We start from the raw sequence: 14065 nt of genomic DNA, 5'->3' as shown, positions 1-14065 counted from the left end.
GCAGACATATTTAGTGAAGATGAGGTCACACTGGAGTAGGGTGGGCCCCAAATCCAGTAGAGCTGGTGTTCTTATTTGAAAAGGGAAATTTGGAGACAGACATGCAGGGAGAACGCCGTGTGCAGATGAAGGCAGAGATCTGGTGGTGCAGCCGAAGTCAAGGAACACCAAAGCCTGCCAACAAGCCTCCCGGAGCTGGGGAACAGGCCGGGAACAGATTCTCCCTCACGGCCCTCAGAGGGAACCAACCCTGATCTTGGACTTCCAGCCTCCAGAACTGTGAGAAAAATACATTCCTGTTGCTTAAGCCACTCAGTTTGTTGTGGCAGTCCTGGGAAATTAATGGAGTCTCCAAAAGCAGACTCTTGGGGTAGGTAAACTATTACTTTCTCCCTATTATATAAATCTAGTCAACACTTCATAAGTTCATAAAAAGTATCAAGCACTATATAGGTAGGAACTCAATACTCACAACTCTCCTATGGGGTAAATGATTTGATTTTTCTCTCCCTTTTGTAGACAGAAACCAAGGCACAGAGAAATTAAATAACCTGCCCTGGGTGCCCCAGTTAAGAAGCACTGAGGCCAGAATTGCTCACAGATTTCTAGCTAAGTGCTCTTTTCACGACGCCATGTTGCCTTCGTGAAACACAAAAGCCTGGGAAAGGTATGCTTGTGGAAAGATGGAAACAAAAATGACAAAGACATGGAGCTTGATAAGGAAGTGAAATTTGTGGGCGGGATGAGACGTGGGGATAGAGGCTGGTGACAGGAAAATGAAACTTCTGGGGACACAATTTCCAAAATGTATTTCATGGAAAACCCTTGCCCTGAGATGCCACATGAAAAAAATGGTTCCGGACTTAAAGAGGGAAAACACTGCTGACTCTCTCTCCCACTCAGAGATTCACAGTGCCATTTGCATTTCAAAGACTCTGACAAGTATTGCAGAAAAGAGCGAATATTTAGCTTTGTTTTACCCAGCATTCCTCAAACTTACTTAACCATTCTTTCAGTCTTATTTATCTTTAATGTTTCCAAACAAGATTTGTGGATTAGAGAGGGTAAGGAGACCCAGAGATGCCTATAGATAGGTGTTAACATTCTAACATTATTTAGGTTCTTTCAGCCCCATTGTTTCTTTCTTTTTCAAAGCAAGACTCTTAAATATTCACTTATTTTAAAAAATTAACCATCAGATATACAAATAGCATATGGAGACTAATATCAGAAAAGCACTTACATTACATCACCCAGCTTAAGAAATATAACTTTATGGATACAGTTGAGGCCTCCTGCGGACCTTTCCCTATTACCTTCTCTTCTTTATTACCTGACCTCCTCCCTAGAGGTGATTTGCAGTATTATCCTGAATTTTTACTTTATCATTCTATGTATATCCTTATGCTGTTATTATACATGTGTATATTCTTAAGCAATATAGTGTGGTTTAATAGGGTCTTAAACTGTTACAATATTGCATATATCTTCTGTAACTTGCTTTTTATCCAACATTACACTTGTGAACATTTTTCATGTGTGACTATATTAGCTCTAGTTAATTCATTTTTACTGTAGTGTAATAGTCCCCTGTATGACTATGCCAGTATTATTTATCTATACTTTTGTATAGACATTTAGGATGTTTAACATTTTTCTGTTGTAAATAACACTGCAATATATATTCTCATGCATGAATTCAGAAAAATATGTGACACTTTCTCTAAGATATAGACATGGAATTGCTGGGTTATAGGATATGTCCATATTCAACTTTCCTAGATATTACCAAATTGTTCTCCAAAGTAGTTATGCTAATTTCAATTCCTACCCACTGTGTATGAGAGTTCCAGTGGCTCTACCTTAACTCTTGATATTGCCAACCTGCATAATCCTTGGCAAATTAAAAGATGTAAAATTATACTTTATTATTATTATTATTATTATTTGAGGTGGGATCTCACTCTGTTGCCCAGGCTGGAGTGCAGTGGTGCAATCTTGGCTGACTGCAGCCCCTGCCTCCTGGATTCAAGCGATTCTCCTGCCTCAGCCTCCAGAGTAGCTGAGATTACAGGTGCCCACCACCATGCCTGGCTAACTTTGTATTTTTAGTAGTGACGGGGGTTTCATCATGTTGGCTAGGCTCATCTGGAACTCCTGACCTCAGGTGATCCATCTGCCTCGGCCTCCCAACATGCTGGGATTACAGGCCTGAGCCACCATGCCGGGCCTATTATGATTTTAATTTTCATTTGCCCAATAACTAATGAGATTGATCATTATATTATGTGCTTATTGGCCATTTAGATTTCCTCTTCTGTGTATTTCCTCTTCCTTTGCACATTTATTTTTATTTTTTCTATTAACTTATCTTTTTCTCATTAAGTTTTGAAAGTTCTTTGTTAGTTCTCAATACTACCTTTTCTCAATTACTTGCTTTATAAATATCTTCCTGAAGACTGGAGCTTTCTTTTCACTTTTTGGAATTTTTTTGCATAAAATGTTTAAATTGGCCGGGCACAGTGTCTCATGCCTGTACTCCCAGGACTTTGGGAGGCCAAGGAGGGCGGATCACGAGGTCAGGAGATCGAGACCATCCTGGCTAACATGGTGAAGCCTCATCTCTACTAAAAATACAAAAAATTAGCTGGGCGTGGTGGCGGTCGCCTATAGTCCCAGCTACTCAGGAGGCTGAGGCAGGAGAATGGCATGAACCTGGGAGGCGGAGCTTGCAGTGAGCCCAGATCGTGCCACTGTACTTCAGCCTGGGCGACTGAGCAAGACTCTGTCTTTAAAAAAAAAAAAAAATTTAAATTATAATTTAATTCAATTTATCTATGTTTTAATTATAGTTTATACCTTTTGTATCTTGTTTAAGAAATCTTTCCCCACACTCAGGCTGTAGAGATACTCTAGTATATTGTTTTCTAAAAGTTTTAAAGTTTTGCCTTTTACATTTATATCTTATAAACTTGAGATTAATTTTTGTGCATGATATGAGAGAAGGAACCATTTCCCCCATGACCCCTCCAATATGGAGAGCCTCTTGTTATAGAACCATTTGTTAAATAGTCTACCATTTTCCCCACAGAGACTTTGCAACACTATCTTTGTCATTATGATATTTTGTTATCATACGAGTCTCTTTTGGGTCATAATACCATATCCTTATTCTGCTTATCTATTTCTACACCAATATCATACTGAATTAGTTACTATAGCTTTATAATAAGTTGATTTCTGGTATGGTTGGTTAATTGCATTGACAGATAAAATTAATGGCCTACTTGGATCTATGCCCTTAGCAGTATAACTTTACAGCTCACACTATGAAGAAGTTGAGTCTCTTTCTCCATCCTTTGAATCAGGACTGAATTTGCTGCAAAGGATGTGATGGAAATGACAGTATCCCTGTTCCAGACATAGGCCTCAAGGCCCTACATGTTCCCACCTCTTTTGGAGCTCTGCTTCCACTATGAGAAGAAGCCCAGGTTAGTATGCTGAAGTGTGCTGAAAGAACACATGAAGCAGGGTGGAGCCAATCCATGCTAAGACCATCCTAGACCGGCCAGTGCCCACCCAACCTACCAGCTGCATGTGAGTGACCAGAGTCAAAATAGCCACACTTGATTGAGAGCACAATAACTGCAATGCCAACCTTATACTCATGGCCAGGCACAGTGGCTCATGCTCGTAATCCCAGCACTTTGGGAGGCTGACATGGGCAGATCACGAGGTCAAGAGATTAAGATGATCCTGGCAAACGTGGTGAAACCCCATCTCTACTAACAATAGAAAAATTAGCTGGGCATAATGGTGTGTGCCTGTAGTCCCAGCTACTTGGGAGGCTGAGGCAGGAGAGTCGCTTGAACCCGGGAGGTGGAGGTTGCAATGAACCGAGATCGCGTCACTGTACTCCAGCCTGGCAACAGAGCGAGACTCCATCTAAAAAAAAAGAAAAAGAAAAAATAAGCCAAAATAAATGCTTATTGTGCTATGCTACTGGGGCTTTGTGGTTGTTTGTTCCACAGTATAATGATGTTAAAAGATGACTGAAATATAGGGCAAGTCCCATAACTTATTCTGCTATTCAAAACCATCTTAGTTGATCATGGTCTTATGTGTTTCCACATATGCATTTTAGATTTGGTTTGTCAAATTCCACGGCCTGGTTTAACCCTTTCATACATAACTCAAGTCCTAGGGTGCATTCTTTGCAGCATAGAGCCCCTTCTAAGATTTCACCTTACATTATCCTCAAAGGTGAAGTTAACTAGGCCATTTGTGGCTCCATTTTTGATAAGGTGTTAATTTATTTGTATTTGCTTTGTCATATTATAATATCATTATCATGAGATGAAGGTTCTGTTGCCAAGGCAACCAAAAGTGATACATGAGGTTTCAGCTTTATCTAAAACCTTAACTATCTTTGGCTGTATTCCATGTACTTTCTTGGCTCTTTTGCCTTCATTCCTGGGTTGAAAGAATGGACTATTCTACAATTCTGTCAGTGTCTTATGTTTTATATCTGTTCCCACCTCTACACACATCAGCATGCTCATCAGTCTCTAAATTTACTAACTTAACTCACTTCTTTTCTACTATTTATCCTTGAGAGCACCTCTCCTTCTGTACAATGCTGAGCAACATTCATTCAACATACATACAATGATTATCTAACATGGGCCTGGGACTCAGGTTATAAAAGTAAATAAGACAGATGGAGCCTCCATCCTTCCAGAAATAAGAAAAATAAGTTGGTGTTAGCTAGAGTTGGGGAAGGGCACATCAGACAAAGAAAACAATATGTGATAAAACCCTGAGGTTTCTAGTAGGACAAGAAGTTTTAAAGGAGGCAATGTGGCTGAATATGAGTGTGTGAGAGCGAGAGGCACTTGAGATACATCTGGAGAAGCAGGCAAGGGGAAAATCACAGTGGGCCTCTCAAGGTATCTGCATCACCTGTTGAGGAACCGACTTGTAAAGGTCTGAAATGGGCAAGTCATCCAATAAAAGCTCATTTCTCTCCCTAGCCATGTGCTCCAATTAGTAGTAGAGGAAACCCACCATCATGGGTGTCTCTGGATGCTGCACTCACACCAGGGAAATCAGAAGTCTATCTTGGTAGCATGTCAGCCAACAAGCCTTACCTCCTTAGCCAAGGAGGGGCTGGGGGTCTAAGTTGAGCCAAACAGAGTTCCTCTGGGGAAATCTTGGTGGTCTAACAGCCAGAGGAAAATATGGCTTGGTCAGATTCATTTCACTGACAGCACAGTTATTGAACACAGTGTGTTCATTGGTCCTTGGAGCATACCTCCCAGGCCACTTCAGATCTAGATCCATGTGACATCTTGCTGAGATGGGGAAGAGACTCACTCTCCCACACCATCATGGGGTTCTCTGGGTGCTGCACTCACACAAGGGAAATCAGAAGTCAAGCCCAGGAGCATGGTTCTGTGGCATCACTCACTCTGGGGGATTATTCTGCATACAGTAGGTCTCTCTTAATCATCTTCTTTAGGACTGGAACGCCAGTGGGCCCCATGCATGTCCAGCAGATAACTGGTATCAGAGCCTCTGACGTGGATAAGAGTAGATACATCTGTCCATAGAGATTCATTCATCTAGGGTCAGGCATGGGAAAACCATGGTTTTACCGTCCCTAGCTTCTTTATTAGCTTCCTGTCACTTTTTGGTATCTTTATCCTCATTTTTTTTCTATCAGGTTCCCCAATTTCTCTTTAACTCCAGATTTTCTAATAACAAGCATAGTCTCAGGAAATAGGGGCTGTTGTATAGAGCATTTAAATATTGGTAACAGGCTGTAGCTAATCAGTGGCTTTTTGACCCCAGTTTTTAGAACTGGGGTTACTGATTCCCCCGCTTACCTAATATGCAGAATTCTGAGTGAGCAAGTGTGTTTATTGGGCATTTATTGTTTTTGCCTGCCCAGCATCATTTCCTTCTCTCCTGGTAATGCCAGGACCCTGATTTCTCCTTTAGGGCCTGGCTACTCTCCATATCTTATTCTATCTTGGTGGCATGTCAGCCAGCAAGTCTTACCCCCTTAGCCATGGAGGGGCTGGGTGTCTAAGCTGAGCCAGAGTTTCTCTGGGGAAATCTTGATGGTCTAACAGCCACAGGAAAGCATAGCTTGGTCAGATTCATTTCACTCACAGCACACAAAGAAATTCTGCCCACTAGGAACTCGTTCCTGCTATCTAGTGCCCAAAGCAGCTCCATTTCTTCTCCCACTCAATTTTCTTCCATTAAATCCCCCGTTTGCTTAAATTAGTCAGAGTTAGCTTCTGTTGTTTGCAATGGGAGAAAAGTCCAACTCATAATGTGCATGTGTGCATTTTTCTGGGATATGGAATTCTTCCAAGTTCTCAAAGGCATCCATAATCCAGAAGGGTTAAGAATCACCGGTTAGATTATCTTATCTGCCTTTGAGGAAGGATTGAATACGTGCACCCTTGCAAATTAACAGGTGCTGGAGTCACTGAACTAAAAATTGTTGAATTTCTGACATCCTCTGGCAAAGCAGAGTTATTTTTTGGCAGAATCCATCTTTCTCAGGAACTTATAACATAATTGTAGAAATCGCATAAATGAAAAGGCTAGTCTCGCCTTTACCCGCAGTTGAGGTTTGCTTTCTGATCAAAGATACTCCTTTGCCACCACCTCAACCAATACTTGTTCTCACAGCATTTTTCTCTCCAGTCAAAAGAGCTTTTTCAATGCACAAAAAAATTAACAGCAACTATGGGAGTTAGGGTGGAATAAGTTAAGTCTGTCTCTAGTTCAGTATTTTCCCGAGTACCAAGTAGGATGCCCAAAGGGGTACGGGAAGTTTGGGGCTCCAGAAACTCGGTCCAGCTTAGAAAAACAAAAGCACTTTTTCTATATTTCCCTAGTTTTTGAAGTTATTAGAAGCCAAGTCTACTATTAAGTAAAATTGGATGGTTTTTTTGTTACAATTCTAAAATTAAAGGCTTTCAAAAAGAAAAAAGGAAAGAACAGACAAGTAGAACCACTTTTGTGTCCAAACCACTAAAACGGGAAGCAGTTCCAATGTATACCCAACTTTTTGTTCCTGTCTCATCCCAATGTGCCTTTTTCCCACCAGAAAAATTATTTCAGCTTTATGCAAGGAACATCATTTTAAATTTTGGGTAGCTGTTTTGCATATTGCTATTTAATCATGGGCACACCACACACACACACACACACACACACACACACACACAAGGGAGAGACACTCGCTCATTCTCCTAAGTTCTCCTTCTGTATTTGCTTCCTTATCACTTGAAATGAGGTGAGTTCAAAAAACTTAAGTTTCTTTGCATCCAGAATCAAACTGCTGGCAACAATGGTGACATCATAAATTGATCTTGGTTCCTGGAAGAAAATGCTGCTGGGATGTCATAGAAGGCAGAGTGGGCAAATCTGACTGGTAACAGTGAGAGTTGAGTTTGAATAAGGACTTAGAAGCAGAGTAAAGCAAATGCTCATTTGAAGCTGAACTCACTGTCTCTCATGGGAAGGGGAAGTAGCAGAGTTGTGTTCAACCGCCATCATTTTCCAGTAATAAGACCAAGGCCCACTGACTTTCCGAAAAAGAGTGTGATGGCAGCAGCTGTTTAGTTGCCCTCGCCATCTCTTCTAACTCAGAAGGTTAACCATTAATTGTTTTAAAAAGTCATCTCACATTTCATCAGAATATTTTCCTTAATATAAATTTGTCATTTAAAAGCCTGCCGAGTATCAAGCAGTGCTGGACAGTCTACTGCACACTATTAAATGATAGCAATAAAAGAATACACATTCTGGTTGGATGAGTAAAACCTTACACAGAAGTAATTTTCATCCATAGCTTCCATTAATAGTAACAAAGCCAGTTATTACTTGTCGGGCAACTGATACATTCTAAAGACTATGAAGGTGCTGCACATAAGTGAGCTTAAATCCTCCCAGCAACCTAGGATGCCAGCTAGGCATGGTAGAGAACAGCTTGGCTTCCATGAAAAACCATGCATTGTTTAGCACTCACCTTTCCCGTTTATCTCATTCTGATTCTACGGGGGACTTGATGCCTTCCATTACCTTTGATGGTTATAGGTAACCTACATGAAAATGATTCTTGTCTGTAAGATACATAAATATATAGTATGCGAATTGAATTAAATTTAAATCTCTACCCTTTAACCCTCCCAATAGAAAAAGCCAGTTTCTGCCTATTTGTAAATTCATTTCAACATTCTTTTATATAAATTTGCGTTTCTTTTTACTTCTTCTTTGAACCAGATTTAACATTTGCCTGTTAAACAATATCTTTAGCATGTGCTCATTTTATATCTGTAGGAGGATCAGGATTTTGCATTTACATATATATGTGCGCATATATATACACACATACACACACACACTTTAACAATATTATTAGCTCCATTTTACAGATGAAGATATTGAGGCTTAGAGTAAGATGACTTGCTGGGAACCATTAATGATGAAATGACCTAGCCAGAGTGAAACCCCTGTATGTTTCGACCCTACAGCCTATGTGCTTTCTTCTAATTGTGCATCTGCTCTATGCCAGGCATGTGCTAAGCGTGTGGGAATATTATTTTAAGTCATTTAGATATTAGTGGCCTTTACTATACTGAAATTATAGAGTTATAAAATATCCATGATGATTTTATGTCTATGTGTGAGATAAAAATCAAGGCAAGAAAAAAAAAAGGCAGAAGAAAAATCCCTAATAGTTGGAGAAAGGAGGATAATGGAGCGGTAAGAATACAATAGATTTAATCTTGGAAAGCTTTTTGGAAATTTCTTAATTTGCATTGTTGGAATGGAAAAGGCAAAAAAAGAAGCCTGAAGATTAAAGCCAACAACTTGTAAACTTATGTCCTGAAGCTTCAAGTACTGTCACTTAAGAAATAAGCAAGGAAATAGGATTATACCACTGCTTGCACATCTGTTATCTAACAGTGTAAAAAAAAGTGACAAATGAGACAAGAACCTAGTCTAATCTCTTAATCTTTCCCATATGTAACTATTTTGTATGAAGTTTCCATGGGCCCTAAATATGATAGTGTCATTCTTAAAACTGCCTAAAACTGTCTTTGGATTCACTATGTTTGTAGGCTAAACTCTAAACTCATTTTTTATCATACGTTTTTTATCAGGCTCCTGCTATTTCTCATTTCTTCTGGTATCCAGCAGCATTTCTCTCTTTTTCTTTATTTCCTCCTTGTCCTCTCCTCTTCTCTCTCTCCCTCTCTCTTACACACACACACACACACACACACGCACGCACACACACACACCCCTCACAATGTAAGCACCTGACTCTTCAGAGAGTCCTGCAGTTCTCCAGCCCACCAAGCTGTGTTGCAATTCAGCCTTTGTTGAACCTTTCTTTTGCCTTTAACACCGCCCTTTCCACCCCACCCTGTCTTGGCAAGTACTTATTCATTACTCAACACTCAACTTAAGAGTCACCTTCTTTATAAAAAATTGCTGATCGTAATTTGTGAAAACCAGCCATCCCTATACATACATTCTGCCAGTATGTGTTTATGAAACCCTTGGTTGTGCTTATTTGTTTACACACTTGCTTCCAGGAACTGTGTCTGCTCGATCTCCTTTCTCTTCCAGAAATTCCCACGATGCCTGCTGCATGGTTTGTGCTCAGTAATTGAATGTGTTGTGCATCAGGGAGATGGCACGTTGGGCTGTGTGATGGACAAGGGGTGGAGTACCAGAAGGGACCATAAAGTTCAGCGCATTCAAACCCTTCTCTTCATGACTCAGAGAGAGCTGGAAGTATTCACAGAACAAAGGAGGAAACGGAGGCATTGAAAGAGCTGAAAGGATTAATAGGAATCTTGCTCCTGAGTTTAGTACCAATTCCAACATGCCACACTACTTTCTGGGATGGTTGAGTGTGGGTAAGAGAGAGAGAGGGAGTTTATTTTCTGTTTTGTTTTTGTGGTGCTTTCATAATTTTGGTAAAGGTATTTTTAAGTCAGAGCACAGGGCGGATCAGTTTTCATTACCCAACTTGGCATTTTCCTCTTGTCCACAGAGCAGCTCTGAGCCCTTATCATAGGCTGTAACCACATCCTCTGCTGGGTCCAATGCTAAATCAACACTGTCAGTGAAAAACAAACACTAACAGGTGCGCAGCACATTGAGCAAGGGAGGACGTTTGTTCTACAGCAAGGGTTTAGTAAACTGGAGGGAAGGAAAAAGCTGGTCCAGGTATGAGCAAACCCCCTGGGTCCCACAGCCCCCTTGGGGACTGGGAGAGGGTGCCAAAGGCTTCAAACAGCTGCCATGGGCCTGCAACAACTAGGCCCACCTGTGAGCAAGCTGCAGAAATGGATTTTGGTAATTACATTCAAAGCTTCTGTCAGAGTCACATGTTAAAGCTCCTGGGATCTCTTAGACGAGATCCAGGCAAGTGTTGCTGAAATGCACACACTGATGATGATGCAGCAGACACTCCCCTGGTGTACTCAGCTGCAGCACCTGGTAGAGACTAGGGAGCAGCAACCGTCATGTTTAGGACAGGACATCTTTCATAGGATCTTGTTTCAGGGGAAACAAGACCTTTACAAAGTCTGCCCCGAGAGGAAATCTCCTGTTCTGTATTTCTTAAGCTGCCACCCTGGTGTTCCTCCTGAACCAGGTGACTATACAATGCTGAGTAAAAATAATTACCAATAGGAGAGAGGAACCAGTCTGTATGGAGCTGTGTGCTAGGCTATTCTTTTTCTTTTCTTTTTTCTTTTTCTTTCTTACTTTTCTTTTCTTTTTTTTATTATTTTATTTTTTATTTTTTTGAGACAGAGTCTCACTCTGTCACCCAGACTGGAGTGCAGTGTTGCTATCTCAGCTCACTGCAACCTCTGTCTCCAGGGTTCAAGCAATTTCCCTGCCTCAGCCGCCCGAGTAACTGGGATTACAGGCACATGCTGCCATACCTGGCCAATTTTTGTATTTTAGTAGAGATGGGTTTTCACCAGTTGGCCAGGCTAGTCTCGAACTCCTGACCTCAAGCTATCTTCATGCCTCAACCTCCCAAAGTGCTGGGATTACGGGCGTGAGCCACCACGCCCTGCCATGCTAGGCTCTTCTAAGTATGTATTGTCTTATCTAATCCTTACATCAACACTATGAGGTAGATATTGTTATCAGCATTCTCTCTACTTTACAAATAAGGAAACGGAACAGGGTGAATTAAATTGCTCAAGGTTATGCAGCTAGCAGGTTTGTGGTAGAGCCAGGATTTAATTCAAGTCATTGGTTTCAGAGTGTGCGTTCTCAGGCCTCCAGGATGCTGCGATTGACCTGACAGTCGGCAGCCTTGGCTGTACATTAGAATCACCTGGGGAACTTTTAAAAATGCCAGTGCCAGGGCTCACCTCCAAAGATACAGATTTATATGGTTTAGGGTAGGCTGAGTACTAAAATGTGTGTGCCTGTGTGTGTATACAATGTGTGTGTATGTGTGTGTGTGTGTGTGTGTGTGTGTAACGTCTTGGGGAACCAGATTAGCCTTAGTCACTTAAAGAGTGCAGCTGGCACAGGTAGGTGTTTCCCATCACGTCATCCAAGGAAAGTATTGAGGGGTGGCAGACAACATCGGAAGCCCAACCACAGAAGGTCTGGCACAGGCGTGGTGCCATGACTAAGGCTTGGGGAAGAATGCCAGAAAGAAGGCAGAGGCAGCCAAAAAAGGTGCTGTGCTAGAGAGACAAGAAAACCAACAGAGCCCCATTGCACTGTTTGCCAAGGGTGGCCGTGGGGAACTGCCAAGGGGGAAGACCACAGGGGTGACCACCTTCACTGCCGCACAGAGCATTCCTGGAACTCCCCAGTGCAAACAAGAATCAGGGTTCCCGGAAAGGTGTTTTAAGAGAGAAACTTGCCTTATAAATCACATCTGTTGGAGGTACCAGGGGAGTATTTTGGGATCTGAAGTGTTCAGGGCAACAGCCTCTTGAAACCAGGGACTGAGGCCGCAGAGATGTGAGTGCTAGGATGTCAGGGCTTCCCCAGCCCAGCAGTTGCGGGTCTGGAGTCGGCTTGGTTCAGTTGCAAGTTACAGTCTCACTGCTTACACCCTAGACATATGTTTTAGAATTATAAAATTTGTGTCTGTTAAAGTCAAGTTAAAATAGAAAAAAAAAAACAACACTCAGTTTTATCACCCAAGTGTAACAACTATTATTCAGTATATTCCTTTATATTGTTGTAATTTTTCCCAGACATAATTTTTCAACACAATGTTAATTATAATGTATATGCAAATATTATAGCCTGCTTTTTCACTCAAAATAATGTGACCATTTATTCCTTAAGGAATATCCTTTCCTTCATAATAATTACACTAGCAATGACCAGTTATTACTGGGTTTCTGAAAATTGAATAATCTATGAACTCATTCTATAGAAAAAAGTTTGCATGAACATCTGTTAAAAATTGTTTTTATCTTTACTTAAATACGCAGGACCTAAAACAAGTACTTTATAGCATAAAGATGTACATCTATATGTTATATGTCTATATCTGTCTCTCCTTTTTCATAAGGCCTAAAAACAAATGCTTTATTACTTGCAAACCACAACATCGAAACAATTTTATATGTTAAAAATAAGACAACAGGGAGGCCGAGGTGGGCAGATCAAAAGGTCAAGAGATCAAGATGATCCTGGCAAACATGGTGAAACCCCGTCTCTACTAAAAATACAAAAATTAGCTGGGTGTGGTGGTGTGCACCTGTAGTCCCAGTTACTTGGGAGGCTGAGGCAGGAGAATCGCTTGAACCCAGGTGGCGGAGGTTGTAGTGAGCCAAGATCGTGCCACTACATTCCAGCCTGGCAACAGTGAGACTCTGTCTCAAAAGACAACAAAACCAATAAAATTCACAATTATATATTGATGAACTATGACAAACATTGTTCAGTGAATTTAACTGTTGCTCATTGCTATGGTGCAGGTATGTTGCCTTCTTGGTGCCAATAGGACCAGTGCTGTGAGCTCACTCAGTTCCTATACCACTTTTCTCTGTTCTAAACTCTTAGAACATTTATGTGCACAACCTGAAGGCATCCTGGGCTTTCACTTGGCATAAACACTTCCTTTATGTCAACTCTGATTTCCTTCTATTTTTCTCTAGCTCATGACACTTCAAGTAGTAATTTCTGGTACCAATGTAATCATAAACACAGATTACGAATTGAGTTCCCAAACTGAATCCAAATGGATCTTTCAGCTGATCCAGAATATGGCTACACTAATTTTTAAATTGACTGAAAGGTAAACATAAATGTAAAAATGTTCCATAGAGAACTTCCAAATCTAGAAGATTTATCATCACACCCCTGCCATTTTGAGAAATATTGATTTATTGAATGCCTCACTTGTACCAGGTAACTGAGCTGCAGCCCCTTACTCCCTGTAACAACATATCATTCCCATTTCTCAGATGAGGTAACCAAGGTTTGTAGAGGTTATGAAACTTGATGAAGAACATGGAACTGTCAGGTGAAGGAGCCGTGATTCTAATCCCGGTCTCTGCCATTCCAAAGCCAGCATCCTTGGACCATGATCTCACAAGGTCTTCCACAACTTCTTACAAAGTGTTCTTCTCCCATGTGGGGTTTAGCATGTTTATACTGACTGAGACCAGGGTTAGAGATAAATTATTGGTTTTTTTCCTTTAGAGAAAGCCTAGCATTTGTCATGTATGGTGTATTTATTTGCTTATGAAAATAACCTAATGAGGATGGACCCTTGAAGATATTTCAGTAGATTTGGCAGTAGCCCAGGTGATTGGCAGTAGCTTACCAGCTATTAAATCATTCTGAATATATGAAGAATTGTAATTTCCTTCTCAAAAGAGCTTTGCCACGTGGTGTAATCCCTGCACACACATTGGCATAAGCAGGAGCTATCTTTGTGCAAATCCATTCTTGGGACCAATCATATTAACTTGATATTTCATGTTTTGGCCCAATACCATAAACTGGCACAAATAACACTAACCTT

General features: G+C 40.9%; 1 long non-coding RNA gene across 1 annotated transcript in view; it reads left to right on the top strand.

Moving 5' to 3' along the window:
* Positions 1–14065, top strand: part of LOC117089790 — a 180233-nt gene that overhangs the window by 74075 nt on the left and 92093 nt on the right. The window contains exons 7-8 of the long non-coding RNA XR_004439755.1: positions 84–667; positions 3369–3491. This is a non-coding gene — a long non-coding RNA (uncharacterized LOC117089790). The remainder of the gene's footprint in view (positions 1–83; positions 668–3368; positions 3492–14065) is intronic.

This window comes from Trachypithecus francoisi, unplaced genomic scaffold (genome assembly GCF_009764315.1).
Source record: "Trachypithecus francoisi isolate TF-2019V2 unplaced genomic scaffold, Tfra_2.0 Lachesis_group11, whole genome shotgun sequence".
Classification (NCBI taxonomy): Eukaryota; Metazoa; Chordata; class Mammalia; order Primates; family Cercopithecidae; genus Trachypithecus; species Trachypithecus francoisi.
The sequence above is the reverse complement of the archived record's forward strand: the minus strand, read 5'-3'. Positions and strand labels throughout refer to the sequence as shown.